The 25636-nt window shown below is 47.3% G+C and overlaps 2 pseudogenes; one reads left to right on the top strand and one right to left on the bottom strand.

The window, feature by feature from the left end:
• The first annotated feature begins 358 nt into the window (after positions 1–358).
• LOC127924496 (zinc finger protein Pegasus-like) lies at positions 359–4055 on the top strand (annotated as a pseudogene).
• Positions 4056–6936: 2881 nt separating this feature from the next.
• Positions 6937–24071, bottom strand: LOC127924495 (L-seryl-tRNA(Sec) kinase-like; annotated as a pseudogene).
• Between the last annotated feature and the right edge of the window lie 1565 nt (positions 24072–25636).

Here is a 25636-nt window from a genome sequence, read left to right as displayed (position 1 = left end):
GTTTTACTCCTCTGTGTAACTCTGTGTCGTTGTATCTGTCGAACTGCTTTGCTTTATCTTGGCCAGGTCGCAATTGTAAATGAGAACTTGTTCTCAACCTGGTTAAATAAAGGTGAAATAAAAATAAAATAAAAAAGCAGGTAGCCTAGTGGTTGGAGCGTTGGACTAGTAACCGAAAGGTTGCAAGATCAAATCCCGAGCTGACGAGGTACAAATCTGTCATTCTGCCCCTGAACAAGGCAGTTAACCCACTGTTCCTAGACCAGTTAACCCCACTGTTCCCGGTAGGCCATCATTGTAAATAAGGTGTTCTTTATTTAGTTAAATAAATGTTGTTTTTAAAAAAATATATTATTTCCTTATTTTACAGGTTTCGGGGAGTGATCAGAAGTCATCATAAAACACCCCATCTTGCCAAATGGATGATGATCTAAAACCTCTGGATTTCATAAAGGACTTTCAAGAGTACCTGACGCAGCAAACGCACCATGTCAACATGATCTCGGGCTCTGTCGGTGGGGAGATAGAGCCCGACCACCTCCAAGCCGGTGAGACCGTTATGAACACTATCAGAGTCATTTACTTTTAACTCGTGATGTATATATATTTTTTCAATCGCCCCACAAAATAAGCCATATCCCTCATTTTTCTTTGGGAAGTGAAACCAGTGGAACAGGACCCCAGCGCTACGGGGAAAAACCTAACAGGGGTTTTAACGTGTTTATTTAGTGGCGATGGGCCGTCATCTGAAAGGGGTCCTCTGGAGGAGCAATGAGTGGTTTTTATGTTTACGTAACGGATGTGAAACGGCTAGCTTAGTTAGCGGCAGTGCGCGCTAAATAGCGCTTCGATCGGCGACGTCACTCGCTCTGAGACCTTGAAGTAGTGGTTCCCCCTTTGCTCTGCAAGGGCCGCGGCTCTTGTGGAGCGATGGGTAAACGATGCTTCGTGGGTATCAGTTGTTGATGTGTGCAGATGGTCCCTGGTTCGAGCCCTGGGCGAGGGGACGGACTAAAGTTATACTGTTACATTTAGATACCATATTGTGGAGATATTAACGTAACATAGATGACACTAATGCATCTCAAGTGATCCTCTCATATCTTTTGAGCACCAGACATAAACAGGACTGCGCCACAAATGGTTTCTGACTAGATTGCCAGAATATATATTTTGTCACCGGAAAATAGATCACTTGTAAAAATGTGATTTTACAAATCCTGCTTCCAGATAAATTCTGATTTGAGCTACAGACCTAGGCTTTTTTTGTGTGTCAGTGAGGTTGGGTATTTTTTAGAGGTATCAATTTCTGTATCAATGTCCGGGTGAAAGAATTTGACTGTAAAGTATCTATTTAATTCTGTGTGTTGTCGTCTCCTCTCCCGGTAGTAGCAGCTCTCCCAGACAGTGATCATCACAATGGGTCCGTGGAAGTCTCTCTGGACGACGGCTCTGGGCTGCTGGTGGACGGCTTCCAGAGGACCTTCGACGGCAAGCTCAAGTGTAGCTACTGCAGCTACGCCAGTAAAGGCACCGCTCGCCTGATAGAGCACATCAGAATTCACACAGGTAAAAATGGACCGGCCCATCTGGCATTTGCCCAACATGCCAGATGGTCAGTCCTCCCCTTTGCACCACCCATATAGTTAGGATCTTTAAAAAAAGTTTTTTTTAAACTTGTATTTATATTGTGTGACGTTACATTTTAATGGATGTTGGAGTTGTGCCGAGATGTTCAAATAAACCTAAACATTCCCTCTTTGTTGATTTGACAGGAGAGAAGCCTCACCGCTGCCAGCTGTGTCCCTTTGCCTCTGCCTACGGCGCCACCTTGAGGCCCACATGCGCTCCCACACGGGAGAGAAGCCCTACAAGTGTGACCTCTGCTCCTTCCGTTGCAGCGACCGCAGCAACCTGTCCCACCACCGCCGGCGCCGCCACAAGCTTTTACCCATGAAGGGGGCGGGGCTGCCCGCCTTCCTGTCCAACAAGAAGATGCTGAACGTCCTACAGAAGAAGAGTGGCAGCTCCCTGGGCCTGGGAGGCTACAGCAGACACCTCCTCATCAACTTCAGCCCTCCCTCCATGGTGGTGGGGAAACCAGACTACCTGAACCACGAGGGGTACGAGAGCGATGTGAAGGACCATGGGACTGGAGGAGGAGGAGGAGCCAGCAGGGATGTCAACAGTGACATGATGGTGGACAACAATCCTCTGAACCAGCTGTCTACGCTGGCAGGCCAGTTGTCCAACCTCCCCCCAGTGGACCAGACCCCTGTGTCTCCTGACAGACTGTCCTGTAACGACGTTAAGCCGTTCCTCATCCAGCAGGCCTCCGGTGCACCGATTGCAGTGTCAGTATCTTTGTCCACCAGTCAAAGTGGTGCCCACCACCACCACTACCACCACCACCACCACCAGACCTCCTCCCCAACCGGCCCCGAGGACCTCCAACCGCCTGCAGGCCATAGCAGGAACTACAGCCCCAGCCCTGTGGACCCAGAACCCAGCAGTGAGCACAGTGCACACACACGCACCAGCTCAGCGAGCATTAGTAACAGCCAGCCCAGTACCCTGCCCGGCTCGGTAGCACACAGCACCCAGACCCACAGATGCTGCACAGCTGCCAGCACTGCGACACCTACTTCTCCGACAACATCCTGTATACCGTTCACATGGGTTGCCACGGCTACGAGAACCCTTTCCAGTGTAATGTCTGCGGCTGTGAGTGCAGGAACAAGTATGACTTCGCCTGCCACTTCGCTCGCGGGCAGCACACGCAGTGACTGACTTCCACGGTAACCCGGGAGATGAATTCGAACGATGTTTGGCGGCTCACAGAGAGAATTAACTTATTCCCGTGTTTATGATAATCAGGGATCAGAGCGATTCTGATCTAGATTTTATTGTATAGTTTTATTTTATTTTTATGATATAACTTAGAGAGTGAGTGTTACTTTGAAATGAGGAATTGATGTTTTTATAAATGGGAACGCAATCTGGAGGTTGGAGACATTTATCACGTGTCCTCCTCGGTGCCGTCTGAGAATTTAAAGAAAGTCACTTCTTATTTTTAAAATGTAACCTTTTATTTAACGAGGCAAGTTGGGTTAAGAACAAATTCTTATTTACAATGACGGCCTACCCCAACAGGGGCCAAACCTTGACGAGGCTGGGCCAATTGTGTACTGCTCTATGGGGATCCTAATCACGGCCGGATGTTATACAGCCTGGATTTGAACCAGGGACTGTTGTGACGTCTCTTAGCACCTTGATGCAGTGCCTTAGACCACTGCGCCACACGAGAGCCCGACTCTGAATTAGTTACATACATATTGGTGATGTTACATGCGAGTGACTAAACTCATAGTTTAAATAGCGATTAGCAAGGTATCTGTGACTAGAGTTTAAACAGTTTTGGCCTTATCTTTTATTTTAATTTATTTTATTTGACCTTTTTTTAACCAGGTAGGCTAGTTGAGAACAAGTTCTCATTTACAACTGCGACCTGGCCAAGATAAAGCAAAGCAGTGCGACACAAACAACAACACAGAGTTACACATGGAATAAACAAATGTTCAGTCAAAAACACAATAGAAAAAGTCTACATACAGTGTTGTGTAAATGGTGTGAGGAGTTAAGGCATGAAGCAAGTACAAGCCCATTGGTCCAAATAGGTGCTCATCAACATTGACAAACAGACAGGCTTTATTATACATTGTGTATAGTAGTGTCTCACTTTGTTGTGAGTGTAAAAACGTAACATTATATCAACGGCTTGAAGTGAATGACATCTGTGCATATTGATGCTTTCAGCTTAGACATTATTTCACTCTGTAATTTACTCTGCACTGTTCCACATTCCGGTTGATTCCATGTGTTCTCTGTTCCACATTCAGATTGATTCCATGTGTTCTCTGTTCCACATTCAGGTTGATTCCATGTGTTCTCTGTTCCACATTCGGTTGATTCCATGTGTTCTCTGTTCCACATTCCGGTTGATTCCATGTGTTCTCTGTTCCACATTCCGGTTGATTCCATGTGTTCTCTGTTCCACATTCGGTTGATTCCATGTGTTCTCTGGTCCACATTCCGGTTGATTCCATGTGTTCTCTGTTCCACATTCGGTTGATTCCATGTGTTCTCTGTTCCACATTCGGTTGATTCCATATGTTCTCTGTTCCACATTCCGGTTGATTCCATGTGTTCTCTGTTCCACATTCCGGTTGATTCCATATGTTCTCTGTTCCACATTCCGGTTGATTCCATATGTTCTCTGTTCCACATTCCGGTTGATTCCATGTGTTCTCTGTTCCACATTCCGGTTGATTCCATGTGTTCTCTGTTCCACATTCAGGTTGATTCCATGTGTTCTCTGTTCCACATTCGGTTGATTCCATGTGTTCTCTGTTCCACATTCCGGTTGATTCCATGTGTTCTCTGGTCCACATTCCGGTTGATTCCATGTGTTCTCTGTTCCACATTCGGTTGATTCCATGTGTTCTCTGTTCCACATTCGGTTGATTCCATATGTTCTCTGTTCCACATTCGATTGATTCCATGTGTTCTCTGTTCCACATTCGGTTGATTCCATATGTTCTCTGTTCCACATTCCGGTTGATTCCATATGTTCTCTGTTCCACATTCCGGTTGATTCCATGTGTTCTCTGTTCCACATTCCGGTTGATTCCATGTGTTCTCTGTTCCACATTCCGGTTGATTCCATGTGTTCTCTGTTCCACATTCGGTTGATTCCATGTGTTCTCTGTTCCACATTCCGGTTGATTCCATGTGTTCTCTGTTCCACATTCTGGTTGATTCCATGTGTTCTCTGTTCCACATTCGGTTGATTCCATGTGTTCTCTGTTCCACATTCCGGTTGATTCCATATGTTCTCTGTTCCACATTCCGGTTGATTCCATGTGTTCTCTGTTCACATTTCGGTTGATTCCATATGTTCTCTGTTCCACATTCCGGTTGATTCCATGTGTTCTCTGTTCCACATTCGGTTGATTCCATGTGTTCTCTGTTCCACATTCAGATTGATTCTATGTGTTCTCTGTTCCACATTCAGACATCCTCTGTTGCTGCCAATCCCATAATTTCTTACCTTCAGCTAGCCTTACTGATTCATATTACCTGGTGCTCTTTAGCTAATACCTCCTCAATGAACAATCATCTGGAGCTGAAATACCATTTGCGTTCCAGAGACAAATCATTCGGACTTGGATAAATCGTACTTCATCAAAAAGGCCAAAGTATTCTTCTGAACCTGTTTTTAAAAAGTATTTCAAAGTATTTCACATAAAAGTTGTAGCAGTGTTGGAAATGATTGTGGTCCTTACAGACAGTAAGTAACACCACCCTCCTGAGTATTGAAATGATTGTGGTCCTTACAGACAGTAACGTAACACCACCCCTCCTGAGTATTGAAATGATTGTGGTCCTTACAGACAGTAACGTAACACCACCCCTCCCTGAGTATTGAAATGATTGTGGTCCTTACAGACAGTAACGTAACACCACCCCTCCCTGAGTATTGAAATGATTGTGGTCATACAGACAGTAACGTAACACCACCCTCCCTGAGTATTGAAATGATTGTGGTCCTTACAGACAGTAACGTAACACCACCCCTCCCTGAGTATTGAAATGATTGTGGTCCTTACAGACAGTAACGTAACACCACCCCTCCTGAGTATTGAAATGATTGTGGTCCTTACAGACAGTAACGTAACACCACCCCTCCGAGTATTGAAATGATTGTGGTCCTTACAGACAGTAACGTAACACCACCCCTCCCTGAGTATTGAAATGATTGTGGTCCTTACAGACAGTAACGTAACACCACCCCTCCCTGAGTATTGAAATGATTTGCACAGATCAGAGCCTGGAGTTTGTTTTTCATATTGTATGTTAAAGGGTTTCCTGTTTGTTTTCTGGAAACATAGATTGATGTAGCAGTGTCTAATGGTCCCTGTATTGGAGTGGTGTTTTCTATGCAGTGATCTAGGATGTGTAGGATTTAGGCCCTCTATAAAACCAAATACAGTGGTTACATATTCAGCCACCAATTGTGCAAGTTCTCCCACTTAAAAAGATGAGAGAGCCTGTAATTTTTTCATCATAGGTACACTTCAACTATGACAGACAAAATTAGAAGAAAAAAAAAATCAGAAAATCACATTGTAGGATTTTTTTAATGAATTTATTTGCAAATTATGGTGGAAAATAAGTATTTGGTCACCTACAAACAAGCAAGATTTGTGTCTCTCACAGACCGGGGTCATTCATTCCTGTTATGCAGTGCCTTTTCTGTCCCCAGGACATAACCTCTTATTCACTGTAGAATGTGGTTTCCAAAGGGCTTTAAATAGAAAGGTACGTGTCCTTTTCCATAAAAACACAAAACATGTCGATCTCAATGGGCATTATTATTTGCATTTTTTGACCATTTTGTTTTCAGTGGATGATGACATCACAATCAGGAAGTGTCCATAGCAACGCAACGCTACATTAAGTATCAACACTCGGTTCACATCTACATTTTAATGTTTCGTGATGTTAGTCAGTACGGTCTCACTCTTAAAATGTCCCCGCTGTTCGGCTAAATAGATGAACATTTGATCATTTCAAATTGTGTTTGACAGAACAGTAAAAAAATTATCTTCAAGTGGGCACCATTATGCTAGCTGGATCTTGATCACTCACAGTGCTACGGCTAAGTTAGCCTCCACATTTTCACCTTGCTAGGTTTCCACCTTGCTAGGTTCCACCCAGTGCTACGGCTAAGTTAGCCTCCACATTTCCACCCTGTTAGGTTCCACCCAGTGCTACAGCTAAGTTAGCCTCACATTTCCACCTTGCTAGGTTCCACCCAGTGCTACGGCTCGTTAGCCTCCACATTTCCACCCTGTTAGGTTCCACCTTGCTCGGTTCCACCCAGTGCTACAGCTAAGTTAGCCTCCACATTTCCACCCTGTTAGGTTCCACCTTGCTCGGTTCCACCCAGTGCTACGGCTAAGTTAGCCCCCACATTTCCACCCTGCTAGGTTCCACCCAGTGCTACGGCTACGTTAGCCTCCACATTTCCACCCTGTTAGGTTCCACCTTGCTCGGTTCCACCCAGTGCTACGGCTAAGTTAGCCTCCACATTTCCACCCTGTTAGGTTCCACCCTGTATATGCACCTAACAGGTTGGACATTTTGTCCGAAAAAATAAAGAAAATGTAATTACTAACGTCAAAATGTATGACTATTTCCATAGAATCAATGAAAGTTACATAATGGCTGTCATCCATCCCTGGTTATCTGTGTCATTTTATTCTGTCATAAGGAGGAAGGTATCTTGCAATGAGATCCCGTTTCTCTTTGTTGAAGACGTCCACGGCTCTGGTCACGACCCGCTCCACCTCCACGTCCTCTCCCCGGGTTAAGGGAAGGCCGCGGAGAACCTGTCTCCGCAGGTCCTGGAGAAATGTGGTTTTGGATTCATTGAAGTCGGCTGCCAGAGACCTCATCCTCTCTGGGGGAAGTTGATGTTCTGAACATAGAGGATGAAGAGTTGTGATTTACTGATAAAGAAGTAAAGGGAGGTAGTGAGTCAAGAAACATTCTACTTAGAAACATACAATATAATCATTCATTCTCTCTGTTTTTATTTTACCTTTATTAAACCAGGCAAGTCAGTGAAGAACAAATTCTTATTTTCAATGACGGCCTGGGAACAGTGGGTTAACTGCCTGTTCAGGGGCAGAACGACAGATTTGTACCTTGTCAGCTCGGGGTTTGAACTTGCAACCTTCCGGTTACTAGTCCAACGCTCTAACCACTAGGCTACCCTGCCGCCTCTACATTCTAACCACTAGGATGCCCTGCCGCCCTCTACACTCTAACCACTAGGCTACCCTGCCGCCCTCTACACTCTAACCACTAGGCTACCCTGCCGCCCTCTACACTCTAACCACTAGGCTACCCTGCCGCCCTCTACACTCTAACCACTAGGCTACCTTGCCACCACTAGGCTACCCTGCCGCCTCTACACTCTAACCACAAGGCTACCCTGCCACCACTAGGCTACCCTGCCGCCTCTACACTCTAACCGCTAGGCTACTACATGCCTTGCCACTATTACCTCTTGATTATGTTTTATTTTTTAAAAGTTAGACTCAGCCAGATGATGTTTAAACAAGATTTTGAGATGAGCGCGAGGCAAGACGTTACTGCCATGTTCTCACACAGTCGAGAGTGTGTTACGAGGGGAGCTTCACGCTGCTACGACGTGGTTGGTACAGGTCCACCCCCCCAAAAACAGAGAAGTTTAGTCGTCTCGTGCTTCAACACCTCTTTTAGTTGTTGTGGAAATGGGCCGGATATTGTGTTTATTTCGTGTGGGCAGCGTCATCTCACTGAGTTTTAAAGGGAGAGTAAACACCCCAAATGTCCACGTGCTGTTCATCTGTTTGACGTTCGTTCGGCACGGGTTTTAGGGACCGGCTGCCGGTGGGCGTACGGCTGACAACATTTTCCGCTTGCAAATTACGCCTGGCATTCCGTTCAGAGTCGCTAAGTACTCTCAGCCGGCAAACTGTATCAGTGTGTGTGTGTGTGTGTGTGGGCTTTAAGGATCACAGTAAGGATGAATACTGACCTCTGGCCTCCTGCATGGCCTGTGAGACCAGGCGTCTGCAGGCCTGGTCAGCCTGGTGGACCACACTGGACACACAGCTCTGACGGTCAGCCTCCTACAGAATATAGAATACACCACAGCTCTGAGGGTCAGCCTCCTATAGAATATAGAATACACCACAGCTCTGAGGGTCAGCCTCCTATAGAATATAGAATACACCACAGCTCTGAGGGTCAGCCTCCTACAGAATATAGAATACACCACAGCTCTGAGGGTCAGCCTCCTACAGAATACACCACAGCTCTGAGGGTCAGCCTCCTACAGAATATAGAATACATCACAGCTCTGAGGGTCAGCCTCCTACAGAATATAGAATACACCACAGCTCTGAGGGTCAGCCTCCTACAGAATATAGAATACACCACAGCTCTGAGGGTCAGCCTCCTACAGAATACACCACAGCTAGCTCTGAGGGTCAGCCTCCTACAGAATACACCACAGCTCTGACGGTCAGCCTCCTACAGAATATAGAATACATCACAGCTCTGAGGGTCAGCCTCCTACAGAATATAGAATACACCACAGCTCTGAGGGTCAGCCTCCTACAGAATATAGAATACACCACAGCTCTGAGGGTCAGCCTCCTACAGAATATAGAATACACCACAGCTCTGAGGGTCAGCCTCCTACAGAATATAGAATACACCACAGCTCTGAGGGTCAGCCTCCTACAGAATATAGAATACACCACAGCTCTGAGGGTCAGCCTCCTATAGAATACACCACAGCTCTGAGGGTCAGCCTCCTACAGAATATAGAATACACCACAGCTCTGAGGGTCAGCCTCCTACAGAATATAGAATACACCACAGCTCTGAGGGTCAGCCTCCTATAGAATACACCACAGCTCTGAGGGTCAGCCTCCTACAGAATATAGAATACACCACAGCTCTGAGGGTCAGCCTCCTACAGAATACACCACAGCTCTGAGGGTCAGCCTCCTACAGAATATAGAATACACCACAGCTCTGAGGGTCAGCCTCCTATAGAATATAGAATACACCACAGCTCTGAGGGTCAGCCTCCTACAGAATACACCACAGCTCTGAGGGTCAGCCTCCTACAGAATATAGAATACACCACAGCTCTGAGGGTCAGCCTCCTATAGAATATAGAATACACCACAGCTCTGAGGGTCAGCCTCCTACTAGAATATAGAATACAGCAGAGGTCATGTTAACATGGTCAAAATGCTCATCACCATACTGTAAGCTGCTCTCCTACTAGAATATAGAATACAGCAGAGGTCACATTAACATGGTCAATGTTGTCCTGGACTGGACTCAGTGGGTTCCATGAACTAACAGAACACACCTGCTGCTCAGTGTTGTCCTGGACTGGACTCAGTGGGTTCCATGAACTAACAGAACATACCTGCTGCTCAGTGTTGTCCTGGACTGGACTCAGTGGGTTCCATGAACTAACAGAACATACCTGCTGCTCAGTGTTGTCCTGGACTGGACTCAGTGGGTTCCATGAACTAACAGAACATACCTGCTGCTCAGTGTTGTCCTGGACTGGACTCAGTGGGTTCCATGAACTAACAGAACATACCTGCTGCTCAGTGTTGTCCTGGACTGGACTCAGTGGGTTCCATGAACTAACAGAACATACCTGCTGCTCAGTGTTGTCCTGGACTGGACTCAGTGGGTTCCATGAACTAACAGAACATACCTGCTGCTCAGTGTTGTCCTGGACTGGACTCAGTGGGTTCCATGAACTAACAGAACACACCTGCTGCTCAGTGTTGTCCTGGACTGGACTCAGTGGGTTCCATGAACTAACAGAACATACCTGCTGCTCAGTGTTGTCCTGAACTGGACTCAGTGGGTTCCATGAACTAACAGAACATACCTGCTGCTCAGTGTTGTCCTGGACTGGACTCAGTGGGTTCCATGAACTAACAGAACACACCTGCTGCTCAGTGTTGTCCTGGACTGGACTCAGTGGGTTCCATGAACTAACAGAACATACCTGCTGCTCAGTGTTGTCCTGGACTGGACTCAGTGGGTTCTCCAACGCAGTGGAGATCACCTTCACCAACCTTTGGCTGAAGGAGAGGGTGAAACACAAGGTTAATATACATAAATAGTATCATTTGATTACGTTAACGTCACATTTCCTGTCTGATTACTTGGATCGGACGGGACCACAGTGTCTCCTGACCCCTCCTGTCTCAGCCTCCAGTATTTATGCTACAGTAGTTTATGTGTCGGGGGGCTAGGGTCAGTCTGTTATATCTGGAGTACTTCTCCTGTCTTATCCGGTGTCCTGTGTGAATTTAAGTATGATCCCTCCAATTCTCTCCTTCCCTCTCAGAGGACCATGCCTCAGGACTACCTGGCATGATGAATCCTTGCTGTCCCAAGTCCACCTGGCCGTGCTGCTGCTCCAGTTTCAACTGTTCTGCCTGTGATGATTATTATCATCTGACCATGCTGGTCATTTATGAACATTTGAACATCTTGGCCATGTTCTGTTATAATCTACACCCGGCACAGCCAGAAGAGGACTGGCCACCCTCATAGCCTGGTTCCTCTCTAGGTTTCTTCCTAGGTTTTGGCCTTTCTAGGGAGTTTTCCCTAGCCACCGTGCTTCTACACCTGCATTGCTTGCTGTTTGGGGGTTTTAGGCTGGATTTCTGTACATCACTTTGAGATATCAGCTGATGTATGAAGGGCTTTATAAATACATTTGATTTCTTGTGTAAGGGGACACTTCCCTAGACTCACTCACATGTATTCTATGGTGAAGTGGTGTTCGCTGTCCAGAGTGACACTGTTCTGCTCCCATGAGTTTCTCTGAGGGTTTGGAGGCTCCATGCGCTGGCCATCTCTACTATGACATCACTGGGTAACGGCTGGGGCCTCAGCTGGTTTCTCCTGACACACGACTCACGGGACAGTGGACGTACACCTGACAGAATCCCACAGAGTCTGTTTCGAAGAGAACAATGTCAACGTAGGCAAACGATATCTATGATTTACTAACTGGTTATTAAAATGACCACATAAAGTTAACTGGTACGGGCAATTCCACAGAAACGGAATTACGTCGAGACTCTGATTTAAGACTAAGACTAAAAACATTGATTTCAAAGTTTAACAAACCATACATACAATTCTATGCACAATGACTACTTGTTTGAACAATTTACATAGTAAATAAATAAAAACATTTACTGGAAAAACTGTGCAGATGAAAAAGTTTGGTAACAGAATTATGGTCGAATCTCCCTCAGTTTTATTCTGTTAACAAACTTTATCTGCACAGTTGTTCCTGTAAATGTGTTTTTGTTTCTGTGGACATATTTAAAAGTCGTTCTTGGGCTAAGAGGAGCTTGTTTTGTTTGGTAATTTGTAACTTTTTGGGCGACCAGACCAAATGCACATAGAAATGTGACTTATAGATCTGTCATTTTCATTGAAAGCAAGTCTTAGAAAGCGGTAGATCTGTTCTAGGTGTGCAATTTCTATGCTTCTCATACTTATTTTTGCATATTGTACTTTCAGTTATGTACACCGGGCTTCAAACAGCTTTAAATACAAATATTATCAAGACATTTCACTGGGTTTCAGACGGTGCAGTAACTCTCTACAACAGGGTTTCAGACGGTGCAGTAACTCTCTGCAACAGGGTTTCAGACGGTGCAGTAACTCTCTACAACAGGGTTTCAGACGGTGCAGTAACTCTCTACAACAGGGTTTCAGACGGTGCAGTAACTCTCTACAACAGGGTTTCAGACGGTGCAGTAACTCTCTACAACGGGGTTTCAGACGGTGCAGTAACTCTCTACAACGGGGTTTCAGACGGTGCAGTAACTCTACAACAGGGTTTCAGACGGTGCAGTAACTCTCTACAACAGGGTTTCAGACGGTGCAGTAACTCTCTACAACAGGGTTTCAGACGGTGCAGTAACTCTCTACAACGGGGTTTCAGACGGTGCAGTAACTCTCTACAACAGGGTTTCAGACGGTGCAGTAACTCTCTACGACAGGGTTTCAGACGGTGCAGTAACTCTCTACGACAGGGTTTCAGACGGTGCAGTAACTCTCTACAACAGGGTTTCAGACGGTGCAGTAACTCTCTACAACAGGGTTTCAGACGGTGCAGTAACTCTCTACAACAGGGTTTCAGACGGTGCAGTAACTCTCTACAACAGGGTTTCAGACGGTGCAGTAACTCTCTACAACGGGGTTTCAGACGGTGCAGTAACTCTCTACAACAGGGTTTCAGACGGTGCAGTAACTCTCTACAACAGGGTTTCAGACGGTGCAGTAACTCTCTACAACAGGGTTTCAGACGGTGCAGTAACTCTCTACAACGGGGTTTCAGACGGTGCAGTAACTCTCTACGACAGGGTTTCAGACGGTGCAGTAACTCTCTACAACGGGGTTTCAGACGGTGCAGTAACTCTCTACAACAGGGTTTCAGACGGTGCAGTAACTCTCTACAACGGGTTTCAGACGGTGCAGTAACTCTCTACAACAGGGTTTCAGACGGTGCAGTAACTCTCTGTAACGGGTTTCAGACGGTGCAGTAACTCTCTACAACGGGGTTTCAGACGGTGCAGTAACTCTCTACAACAGGGTTTCAGACGGTGCAGTAACTCTCTACAACAGGGTTTCAGACGGTGCAGTAACTCTCTACAACAGGGTTTCAGACGGTGCAGTAACTCTCTACAACGGGGTTTCAGACGGTGCAGTAACTCTCTACAACAGGGTTTCAGACGGTGCAGTAACTCTCTGACGACAGGGTTTCAGACGGTGCAGTAACTCTCTACAACAGGGTTTCAGACGGTGCAGTAACTCTCTACAACGGGGTTTCAGACGGTGCAGTAACTCTCTACAACAGGGTTTCAGACAGTGCAGTAACTCTCTACAACGGGGTTTCAGACGGTGCAGTAACTCTCTACGACAGGGTGTCAGACGGTGCAGTAACTCTCTACAACAGGGTTTCAGACGGTGCAGTAACTCTCTACAACAGGGTTTCAGACGGTGCAGTAACTCTCTACAACAGGGTTTCAGACGGTGCAGTAACTCTCTACAACAGGGTTTCAGACGGTGCAGTAACTCTCTACAACAGGGTTTCAGACGGTGCAGTAACTCTCTACAACAGGGTTTCAGACGGTGCAGTAACTCTCTACAACAGGGTTTCAGACGGTGCAGTAACTCTCTACAACAGGGTTTCAGACGGTGCAGTAACTACAACAGGGTTTCAGACGGTGCAGTAACTCTCTACAACAGGGTTTCAGACGGTGCAGTAACTCTCTACAACAGGGTTTCAGACGGTGCAGTAACTCTCTACAACAGGGTTTCAGACGGTGCAGTAACTATCTACAACAGGGTTTCAGACGGTGCAGTAACTCTCTACAACGGGGTTTCAGATGGTGCAGTAACTCTCTACAACAGGGTTTCAGACGGTGCAGTAACTCTCTACAACAGGGTTTCAGACGGTGCAGTAACTATCTACAACAGGGTTTCAGACGGTGCAGTAACTCTCTACAACAGGGTTTCAGACGGTGCAGTAACTCTCTACAACTGGGTTTCAGACGGTGCAGTAACTCTCTACAACGGGGTTTCAGACGGTGCAGTAACTATCTACAACAGGGTTTCAGACGGTGCAGTAACTCTCTACAACAGGGTTTCAGACGGTGCAGTAACTCTCTACGACAGGGTTTCAGACGGTGCAGTAACTCTCTACAACGGGGTTTCAGATGGTGCAGTAACTCTCTACAACAGGGTTTCAGACGGTGCAGTAACTCTCTACAACAGGGTTTCAGACGGTGCAGTAACTCTCTACAACAGGGTTTCAGACGGTGCAGTAACTCTCTACAACAGGGTTTCAGACGGTGCAGTAACTCTCTACAACAGGGTTTCAGACGGTGCAGTAACTCTCTACAACAGGGTTTCAGACGGTGCAGTAACTCTCTACAACAGGGTTTCAGATGGTGCAGTAACAGGGTTTCAGACGGTGCAGTAACTCTCTACAACAGGGTTTCAGACGATGCAGTAACTCTCTACAACAGGGTTTCAGACGGTGCAGTAACTCTCTACAACAGGGTTTCAGATGGTGCAGTAACAGGGTTTCAGACGGTGCAGTAACTCTCTACAACAGGGTTTCAGACGGTGCAGTAACTCTCTACAACAGGGTTTCAGACGGTGCAGTAACTCTCTACAACGGGTTTCAGACGGTGCAGTAACTCTACAACAGGGTTTCAGACGGTGCAGTAACTCTCTACGACAGGGTTTCAGACGGTGCAGTAACTCTCTACAACGGGGTTTCAGACGGTGCAGTAACTCACTACAACAGGGTTTCAGACGGTGCAGTAACTCTCTATAACAGGGTTTCAGACGGTGCAGTAACTCTCTACAACGGGGTTTCAGACGGTGCAGTAAATCTCTACAACAGGGTTTCAGACGGTGCAGTAACTCTCTACGACAGGGTTTCAGACGGTGCAGTAACTCTCTACGACAGGGTTTCAGACGGTGCAGTAACTCTCTACGACAGGGTTTCAGACGGTGCAGTAACTCTCTACGACAGGGTTTCAGACGGTGCAGTAACTCTCTACAACGGGGTTTCAGACGGTGCAGTAACTCTCTACAACAGGGTTTCAGACGGTGCAGTAACTCTCTATAACAGGGTTTCAGACGGTGCAGTAACTCTCTACAACAGGGTTTCAGACGGTGCAGTAACTCTCTACAACAGGGTTTCAGACGGTGCAGTAACTCTCTACAACGGGGTTTCAGACGGTGCAGTAACTCTCTACAACAGGGTTTCAGACGGTGCAGTAACTCTCTACAACGGGGTTTCAGACGGTGCAGTAACTCTCTACAACAGGGTTTCAGACAGTGCAGTAACTCTCTACAACGGGGTTTCAGACGGTGCAGTAACTCTCTACAACAGGGTTTCAGACGGTGCAGTAACTCTCTACAACGGGGTTTCAGACGGTGCAGTAACTCTCTACAACAGGGTTTCAGACGGTGCAGTAACTCTCTATAACAGGGTTTCAGACGGTGCAGTAATCTCTACAACAGGGTTTCAGACGGTGCAGTAACTCTCGACAGGGTTTCAGGACGGTGCAGTAACTCTACAACAGGGTTTCAGACGGTGCAGTAACTCTACAACAGGGTTTCAGACGGTGCAGTAACTCTCTACAACGGGGTTTCAGACGGTGCAGTAACTCTCTACAACAGGGTTTCAGACAGTGCAGTAACTCTCTACAACGGGGTTTCAGACGGTGCAGTAACTCTCTACGACAGGGTTTCAGACGGTGCAGTAACTCTCTACAACAGGGTTTCAGACGGTGCAGTAACTCTCTACAACGGGGTTTCAGACGGTGCAGTAACTCTCTACAACAGGGTTTCAGACGGTGCAGTAACTCTCTACAACGGGGTTTCAGACGGTGCAGTAACTCTCTACAACGGGGTTTCAGACGGTGCAGTAACTCTCTACAACAGGGTTTCAGACGGTGCAGTAACTCTCTACGACAGGGTTTCAGACGGTGCAGTAACTCTCTCAACAGGGTTTCAGACGGTGCAGTAACTCTACGACAGGGTTTCAGACGGTGCAGTAACTCTCTACAACGGGGTTTCAGACGGTGCAGTAACTCTCTACAACAGGGTTTCAGACGGTGCAGTAACTCTCTATAACAGGGTTTCAGACGGTGCAGTAACTCTCTACAACAGGGTTTCAGACGGTGCAGTAACTCTCTACGACAGGGTTTCAGACGGTGCAGTAACTCTCTACAACGGGGTTTCAGACGGTGCAGTAACTCTCTACAACAGGGTTTCAGACGGTGCAGTAACTCTCTACAACGGGGTTTCAGACGGTGCAGTAACTCTCTACAACAGGTTTCAGACAGTGCAGTAACTCTCTACAACAGGGTTTCAGACGGTGCAGTAACTCTCTACAACAGGGTTTCAGACGGTGCAGTAACTCTCTACAACAGGGTTTCAGACGGTGCAGTAACTCTCTACGACAGGGTTTCAGACGGTGCAGTAACTCTCTGCAACAGGGTTTCAGACGGTGCAGTAACTCTCTACAACGGGGTTTCAGACGGTGCAGTAACTCTCTACAACAGGGTTTCAGACGGTGCAGTAACTCTCTACAACAGGGTTTCAGACGGTGCAGTAACTCTCTACAACGGGGTTTCAGACGGTGCAGTAACTCTCTACAACAGGGTTTCAGACGGTGCAGTAACTCTCTACAACGGGGTTTCAGACGGTGCAGTAACTCTCTACAACAGGGTTTCAGACGGTGCAGTAACTCTCTACAACAGGGTTTCAGACGGTGCAGTAAATCTCTACAACGGGGTTTCAGACGGTGCAGTAACTCTCACGACGGGGTTTCAGACGGTGCAGTAACTCTCTACGACAGGGTTTCAGACGGTGCAGTAACTCTCTACAACAGGGTTTCAGACGGTGCAGTAACTCTCTACAACAGGGTTTCAGACGGTGCAGTAACTCTCTATAACAGGGTTTCAGACGGTGCAGTAACTCTCTACGAGAGGGTTTCAGACGGTGCAGTAACTCTCTACGACAGGGTTTCAGACGGTGCAGTAACTCTCTGCAACAGGGTTTCAGACGGTGCAGTAACTCTCTACAACGGGGTTTCAGACGGTGCAGTAACTCTCTACAACAGGGTTTCAGACGGTGCAGTAACTCTCTACGACAGGGTTTCAGACGGTGCAGTAACTCTCTACAACAGGGTTTCAGACGGTGCAGTAACTCTCTACAACAGGGTTTCAGACGGTGCAGTAACTCTCTACAACTGGGTTTCAGACGGTGCAGTAACTCTCTACAACAGGGTTTCAGACGGTGCAGTAACTCTCTACAACTGGGTTTCAGACGGTGCAGTAACTCTCTACAACTGGGTTTCAGACGGTGCAGTAACTCTCTACAACTGGGTTTCAGACGGTGCAGTAACTCTCTATAACGGGGTTTCAGGCGGTGCAGTAACTCTCTACGACAGGGTTTCAGACGGTGCAGTAACTCTCTCGACAGGGTTTCAGACGGTGCAGTAACTCTCTACAACAGGGTTTCAGACGGTGCAGTAACTCTCTACAACAGGGTTTCAGACGGTGCAGTAACTCTCTACAACAGGGTTTCAGACGGTGCAGTAACTCTCTACAACAGGGTTTCAGACGGTGCAGTAACTCTCTACAACAGGGTTTCAGACGGTGCAGTAACTCTCTACAACAGGGTTTCAGACGGTGCAGTAACTCTCTACAACAGGGTTTCAGACGGTGCAGTAACTCTCTACAACAGGGTTTCAGACGGTGCAGTAACTCTCTACAACAGGGTTTCAGACGGTGCAGTAACTCTCTATAACAGGGTTTCAGACGGTGCAGTAACTCTCTATAACAGGGTTTCAGACGGTGCAGTAACTCTCTACAACAGGGTTTCAGACGGTGCAGTAACTCTCTACAACAGGGTTTCAGACGGTGCAGTAACTCTCAACAGGGTTTCAGACGGTGCAGTAACAGGGTTTCAGGTAACTCTCTACAACGGGGTGTCAGACGGTGCAGTAACTCTCTACGACAGGGTTTCAGACGGTGCAGTAACTCTACGACAGGGTTTCAGATGGTGCAGTAACTCTCTACAACGGGGTTTCAGACGGTGCAGTAACTCTCTACGACAGGGTTTCAGACGGTGCAGTAACTCTCTACAACAGGGTTTCAGACGGTGCAGTAACTCTCTACAACGGGGTTTCAGACGGTGCAGTAACTCTCTACAACAGGGTTTCAGACGGTGCAGTAACTCTCTACAACGGGGTTTCAGACGGTGCAGTAACTCTCTATAACAGGGTTTCAGACGGTGCAGTAACTCTCTACAACGGGGTTTCAGACGGTGCAGTAACTCTCTACAAAGGGTTTCAGACGGTGCAGTAACTCTCTACAACAGGGTTTCAGACGGTGCAGTAACTCTCTACAACGGGGTTTCAGACGGTGCAGTAACTCTCTACAACTGGGTTTCAGACGGTGCAGTAACTCTCTACAACAGGGTTTCAGACGGTGCAGTAACTCTCTACAACAGGGTTTCAGACGGTGCAGTAACTCTCTACAACAGGGTTTCAGACGGTGCAGTAACTCTCTACGACAGGGTTTCAGACGGTGCAGTAACTCTCTACGACGGGGTTTCAGACGGTGCAGTAACTCTCTACAACGGGGTTTCAGACGGTGCAGTAACTCTCTACAACAGGGTTTCAGACGGTGCAGTAACTCTCTACAACGGGGTTTCAGACGGTGCAGTAACTCTCTACAACGGGGTTTCAGACGGTGCAGTAACTCTCTACAACAGGGTTTCAGACGGTGCAGTAACTCTCTACAACAGGGTTTCAGACGGTGCAGTAACTCTCTACAACGGGGTTTCAGACGGTGCAGTAACTCTCTACAACGGGGTTTCAGACGGTGCAGTAACTCTCTACAACAGGGTTTCAGACGGTGCAGTAACTCTACAACAGGGTTTCAGACGGTGCAGTAACTCTACAACGGGGTTTCAGACGGTGCAGTAACTCTCTATAACGGGGTTTCAGACGGTGCAGTAACTCTCTACAACAGGGTTTCAGACGGTGCAGTAACTCTCTACAACAGGGTTTCAGACGGTGCAGTAACTCTCTACAACAGGGTTTCAGACGGTGCAGTAACTCTCTACAACGGGGTTTCAGACAGTGCAGTAACTCTCTACAACGGGGTTTCAGACAGTGCAGTAACTCTCTACAACAGGGTTTCAGACGGTGCAGTAACTCTCTACGACAGGGTTTCAGACGGTGCAGTAACTCTCTACAACGGGGTTTCAGACGGTGCAGTAACTCTCTACAACAGGGTTTCAGACGGTGCAGTAACTCTCTACAACAGGGTTTCAGACGGTGCAGTAACTCTCTACAACAGGGTTTCAGACGGTGCAGTAACTCTCTACAACAGGGTTTCAGACGGTGCAGTAACTCTCTACAACGGGGTTTCAGACGGTGCAGTAACTCTCTACAACAGGGTTTCAGAAGGTGCAGTAACTCTCTACAACAGGGTTTCAGACGGTGCAGTAACTCTCTACGACAGGGTTTCAGACGGTGCAGTAACTCTCACGACAGGGTTTCAGACGGTGCAGTAACTCTCTACAACAGGGTTTCAGACGGTGCAGTAACTCTCTACAACAGGGTTTCAGACGGTGCAGTAACTCTCTACAACAGGGTTTCAGACGGTGCAGTAACTCTCTACAACAGGGTTTCAGACGGTGCAGTAACTCTCTACAACAGGGTTTCAGACGGTGCAGTAACTCTCTACAACAGGGTTTCAGACGGTGCAGTAACTCTCTACAACGGGGTTTCAGACGGTGCAGTAACTCTCTATGACAGGGTTTCAGACGGTGCAGTAACTCTCTACAACAGGGTTTCAGGCGGTGCAGTAACTCTCTACAACAGGGTTTCAGACGGTGCAGTAACTCTCTACAACAGGGTTTCAGACGGTGCAGTAACTCTCTATGACAGGGTTTCAGACGGTGCAGTAACTCTCTACAACAGGGTTTCAGACGGTGCAGTAACTCTCTACAACGGGGTTTCAGACGGTGCAGTAACTCTCTACAACAGGGTTTCAGACGGTGCAGTAACTCTCTACAACGGGGTTTCAGACGGTGCAGTAACTCTCTACAACGGGGTTTCAGACGGTGCAGTAACTCTCTACAACAGGGTTTCAGACGGTGCAGTAACTCTCTACGACAGGGTTTCAGACGGTGCAGTAACTCTCTACAACAGGGTTTCAGACGGTGCAGTAACTCTCTACAATGGGGTTTCAGACGGTGCAGTAACTCTCAACAGGGTTTCAGACGGTGCAGTAACTCTCTACAACAGGGTTTCAGGCGGTGCAGTAACTCTCTACAACGGTTTCAGACGGTGCAGTAACTCTCTACAACGGGGTTTCAGACGGTGCAGTAACTCTCTACAACAGGGTTTCAGACGGTGCAGTAACTCTACAACAGGGTTTCAGACGGTGCAGTAACTCTCTACAACAGGGTTTCAGACGGTGCAGTAACTCTACAACGGGGTTTCAGACGGTGCAGTAACTCTCTACAACGGGGTTTCAGGCGGTGCAGTAACTCTCTACAACAGGGTTTCAGACGGTGCAGTAACTCTACAACAGGGTTTCAGGCGGTGCAGTAACTCTACAACAGGGTTTCAGGCGGTGCAGTAACTCTACAACGGGGTTTCAGACGGTGCAGTAACTCTCTACAACAGTGTTTCAGACGGTGCAGTAACTCTCTACAACGGGGTTTCAGACGGTGCAGTAACTCTCTACAACGGGGTGTCAGACGGTGCAGTAACTCTCTACAACAGGGTTTCAGACGGTGCAGTAACTCTCTACAACAGGGTTTCAGACGGTGCAGTAACTCTCTACAACGGGGTTTCAGACGGTGCAGTAACTCTCTACAACAGGGTTTCAGACGGTGCAGTAACTCTCTACAACAGGGTGTCAGACGGTGCAGTAACTCTCTACAACAGGGTTTCAGACGGTGCAGTAACTCTCTACAACAGGGTTTCAGACGGTGCAGTAACTCTACAACGGGGTTTCAGACGGTGCAGTAACTCTCTACAACAGGGTTTCAGACGGTGCAGTAACTCTCTACAACGGGTTTCAGACGGTGCAGTAACTCTACAACGGGGTTTCAGACGGTGCAGTAACTCTCTACAACGGGGTTTCAGACGGTGCAGTAACTCTCTACAACGGGGTTTCAGACGGTGCAGTAACTCTCTACAACAGGGTTTCAGACGGTGCAGTAACTCTCTACAACAGGGTTTCAGACGGTGCAGTAACTCTCTACAACGGGGTTTCAGACGGTGCAGTAACTCTCTACAACAGGGTTTCAGACGGTGCAGTAACTCTCTACAACAGGGTTTCAGACGGTGCAGTAACTCTCTACAACAGGGTTTCAGACGGTGCAGTAACTCTCTACGACAGGGTTTCAGACGGTGCAGTAACTCTCTACAACGGGGTTTCAGACGGTGCAGTAACTCTCTACAACGGGGTTTCAGACGGTGCAGTAACTCTCTACAACAGGGTTTCAGACGGTGCAGTAACTCTCTACAACAGGGTTTCAGACGGTGCAGTAACGGGGTTTCAGATTTAACATACGTTTTCTGGCCAGTTGGTACACCTCGTATCTCATGCTTGGATAGTAGAAGTTGTCGTCCAGCAGAATGACGAGTGGCGGCGGTGGTCGATCTGAAGGTGACGGGTAAGCCTGAGAAGAGCCCACCGGTGTCCCCAGACCCGAGAAGAGCCCACCAGTGTCCCGCAGACCTGAGAAGAAGCCCGCGGTGTCCCGCAGACCAGAGAAGAGCCCGTCGGTGTCCCGCAGTGTCCCGCAGACCCGAGAAGAGCCCGCTGTCCCGCAGACCCGAGAAGAGCCCGCCGGTGTCCCGCAGACCCGAGAAGAGCCCGCCGGTGTCCCGCAGACCCGAGAAGAGCCCGCCGGTGTCCCGCAGACCCGAGAAGAGCCCGCGGTGTCCCGCAGACCCGAGAAGAGCCCGCCGGTGTCCCGCAGACCTGAGCGGCGTGAAGGAGGCGACTCGGGCATCCCTGTTGATCTGGTAGATGATTGGTGGTAGCTGATCTGTGGGACTCTGTAGGAACTGTTCAGGCACACACCGCAGCACCTCTTGTCTGTGACCTTTCCATTCAGTCTGCTGAAAGACATGGGGTTGTGGCACAGTGACATGAGGAACACATTCACGACAAACCCTGTTCCTTCATTTCCATTCAGTCTGCTGAAAGACATGGGGGTTGTGGCACAGTGACATGAGGAACACATTCACGACAAACCCTGTTCCTTCATTTCCATTCAGTCTGCTGAAAGACATGGGGTTGTGGCACAGTGACATGAGGAACACATTCTACGACAAACCCTGTTCCTTCATTTCCATTCAGTCTGCTGAAAGACATGGGGGTTGTGGCACAGTGACATGAGGAACACATTCACGACAAACCCTGTTCCTTCATTTCCATTCAGTCTGCTGAAAGACATGGGGGTTGTGGCACAGTGACATGAGGAACACATTCACGACAAACCCTGTTCCTTCATTTCCATTCAGTCTGCTGAAAGACATGGGGGTTGTGGCACAGTGACATGAGGAACACATTCACGACAAACCCTGTTCCTTCATTTCCATTCAGTCTGCTGAAAGACATGGGGTTGTGGCACAGTGACATGAGGAACACATTCACGACAAACCCTGTTCCTTCATTTCCATTCAGTCTGCTGAAAGACATGGGGGTTGTGGCACAGTGACATGAGGAACACATTCACGACAAACCCTGTTCCTTCATTTCCATTCAGTCTGCAGAAAGACATGGGGGTTGTGGCACAGTGACATGAGGAACACATTCACGACAAACCCTGTTCCTTCATTTCCATTCAGTCTGCTGAAAGACATGGGGGGTTGTGGCACAGTGACATGAGGAACACATTCACGACAAACCCTGTTCCTTCATTTCCATTCAGTCTGCTGAAAGACATGGGGGTTGTGGCACAGTGACATGGTAGATGAACATTCACTCTGTAGGAACGACAAACCCTGTTCCTTCATTTCCATTCAGTCTGCTGAAAGACATGGGGTTGTGGCACAGTGACATGAGGAACACATTCACGACAAACCCTGTTCCTTCATTTCCATTCAGTCTGCTGAAAGACATGGGGGTTGTGGCACAGTGACATGAGGAACACATTCACGACAAACCCTGTTGCCTATTTCAAATAGTATATCATATTGTAACGACCCTGGGTTTATAAGCGCTGGAAATCGAGCATGCTTTTGCGGCACAGTCGATAGCACGCCGGACCCGAGGGTTCGAGACCTGCTCCTTGCCGTTTCATTACAGTATCAATCAAACCTATGACGCATTTATATGGAAATTAACTCCCTTTTGATACCTTTACAGGCAGTGTAATTCAATAATGCAGATTTGATTCAATTTCGGCACAAAAAATCCCAGGTGGGTAGTTGAGCATTTACAGTTCTCAGTAGTCTACATTGATATGAACAGGATTTAAGACTTGTAATGTACCGTCTGCGATCGCGGAATATCCTGCTCATCCTGGACTTCCTTCACATTGAACGCGTCACCGGGAATCAGGTCGTCGTAAGAAATGACAGCGGACCTCCATCCTCGTTGTGCAGAGTGAGAGTTGACCGCCTGCGCGAGCGTCGACTTTCCTGCTGCAGGTAAACCGCAGAGAACACACAAGCATATCCGGGTGCACATCGCAAATTAACACTATCTTCATTTAGATCCATCGACGGAACGATGTGTCACCTTTGCAACGTTATTAAACTATTATTTGTTGAGGAATGTCCTCTTCCTGACCCATAACAAGTCCACGTCATAATCCAGTACTTCTATGGTGGTTTTGGTAAGTATACTAGTTTATGGCCCAGTGCTGCCACCTGTCGTGCTGGAGGTTCTAGACAGTACAGTATCAACGACCGGCTCAAACTGATTCTGCAACAGAAGTCCCCGTTTATACCAGATAAACGCACGCGTATATACACGTCATCGGGTCTAAGGGTCCTCTCGTGTCGAACTGCGCATGTGCACGCCGTCTCAAAGCCACTCCTTCGACAAGTTTTTCAAATCAAATCCTATTGGTCACATATTTAGTAGATGACATTGGTCACATATTCGGCAGACGTTATTGCGGGTGTAGCGAAATGCTTGTGTTTCTAACGCCAACAGTGCAGTAATATCGAACAATTCACAACAATACACACACATCTAAAAGTAAAAGAATGGAATAAGAAATGTAGAAATATTAAGACGAGCAATGTAGCATTAACTAAAAAAACGTATATACATATGAAATGAGTAGAGCAGTATGTAAACATTATTAAAGTGACTAGTTAGTAAATACAGTAGAATACAGTACATACATATGAGATGAGTAAAGCAGTATGTAAACATTATTAAAGTGACCAGTGATTCCATGTCTATGTACAAAGGGCAGCAGCCTCTAAGGTGCAGGGTTGAGTAACCGGGTGGTAGCCGGCTAGTGATGGCTGTTTAACAGTCTGATGACCTTGAGATAGAAGCTGTTTAACAGTCTGATGACCTTGAGATAGAAGCTGTTTTTCAGTCTCTCGGTTCCCAGCTTTGATGCACCTGTACTGACCTCGCCTTCTGGATGATAGCGGGGTGAACAGGCAGTGGCTCGGGTGGTTGTTGTCCTTGATGGTCTTTTTGTCCGTCCTGTGACATCGGGTGATGTAGGTGTCCTGGAGGGCAGGCAGTTGTTGTTGGCTATTACTCCATCAAAAAAAAAAAACATTACCGCATGTAAGAGGCCTGACAAATGAAAACCGGGTGGTATAGACTATGCTCCAAAATGCCATGTGGTTCGATGAGAACACTGACATTTTCCAAGACAGAGATGAGTGGCAGATACAGAGATGCGCGAGGACAGCAGTGGACATGGCATTACACTTCTTTGGGTGATTGCGTAACCAATGTCTCTTTCCATTCGCCACTGTTTGGAGGCTTGAAATGTGTTTGTGAGAGAAACTGACGTCAGTGGGTCGTCTTGTAGAGAATGTTTGACAATCAGATGAAAAAAACATCACGACTGGTTGTGTTTATGCCACAATAAAAAAAAGGTCATACATTTTTTTTTTTAAAGTTAAATGATAAATCTTTAAAATCGCCAGGCCCACAGAGATCCTATTGAATTAATAGGATCTCTGGGTTCTTCTATATGAAATGCTATGATTCAGCCCATAACACATGTTGGAGCTACAACGGAACCCTGGGGGACACCTCTATTAATGTTGGTGTAAGTGTGAACATATAGAATGTCCTGTACCTGGAAGAAATGAATTAAACTTTGACCCCTGGTTAGAATGCCACAAGTATTCAGGCCTTTACTACACCTTTGGCAACAATTACGGCTTGAGTCTTCTTGGGTA

This window comes from Oncorhynchus keta, unplaced genomic scaffold, assembly GCF_023373465.1.
Source record: "Oncorhynchus keta strain PuntledgeMale-10-30-2019 unplaced genomic scaffold, Oket_V2 Un_contig_4115_pilon_pilon, whole genome shotgun sequence".
Lineage (NCBI taxonomy): Eukaryota > Metazoa > Chordata > Actinopteri > Salmoniformes > Salmonidae > Oncorhynchus > Oncorhynchus keta.
This window is presented reverse-complemented; position numbering and strand designations above follow the sequence as displayed.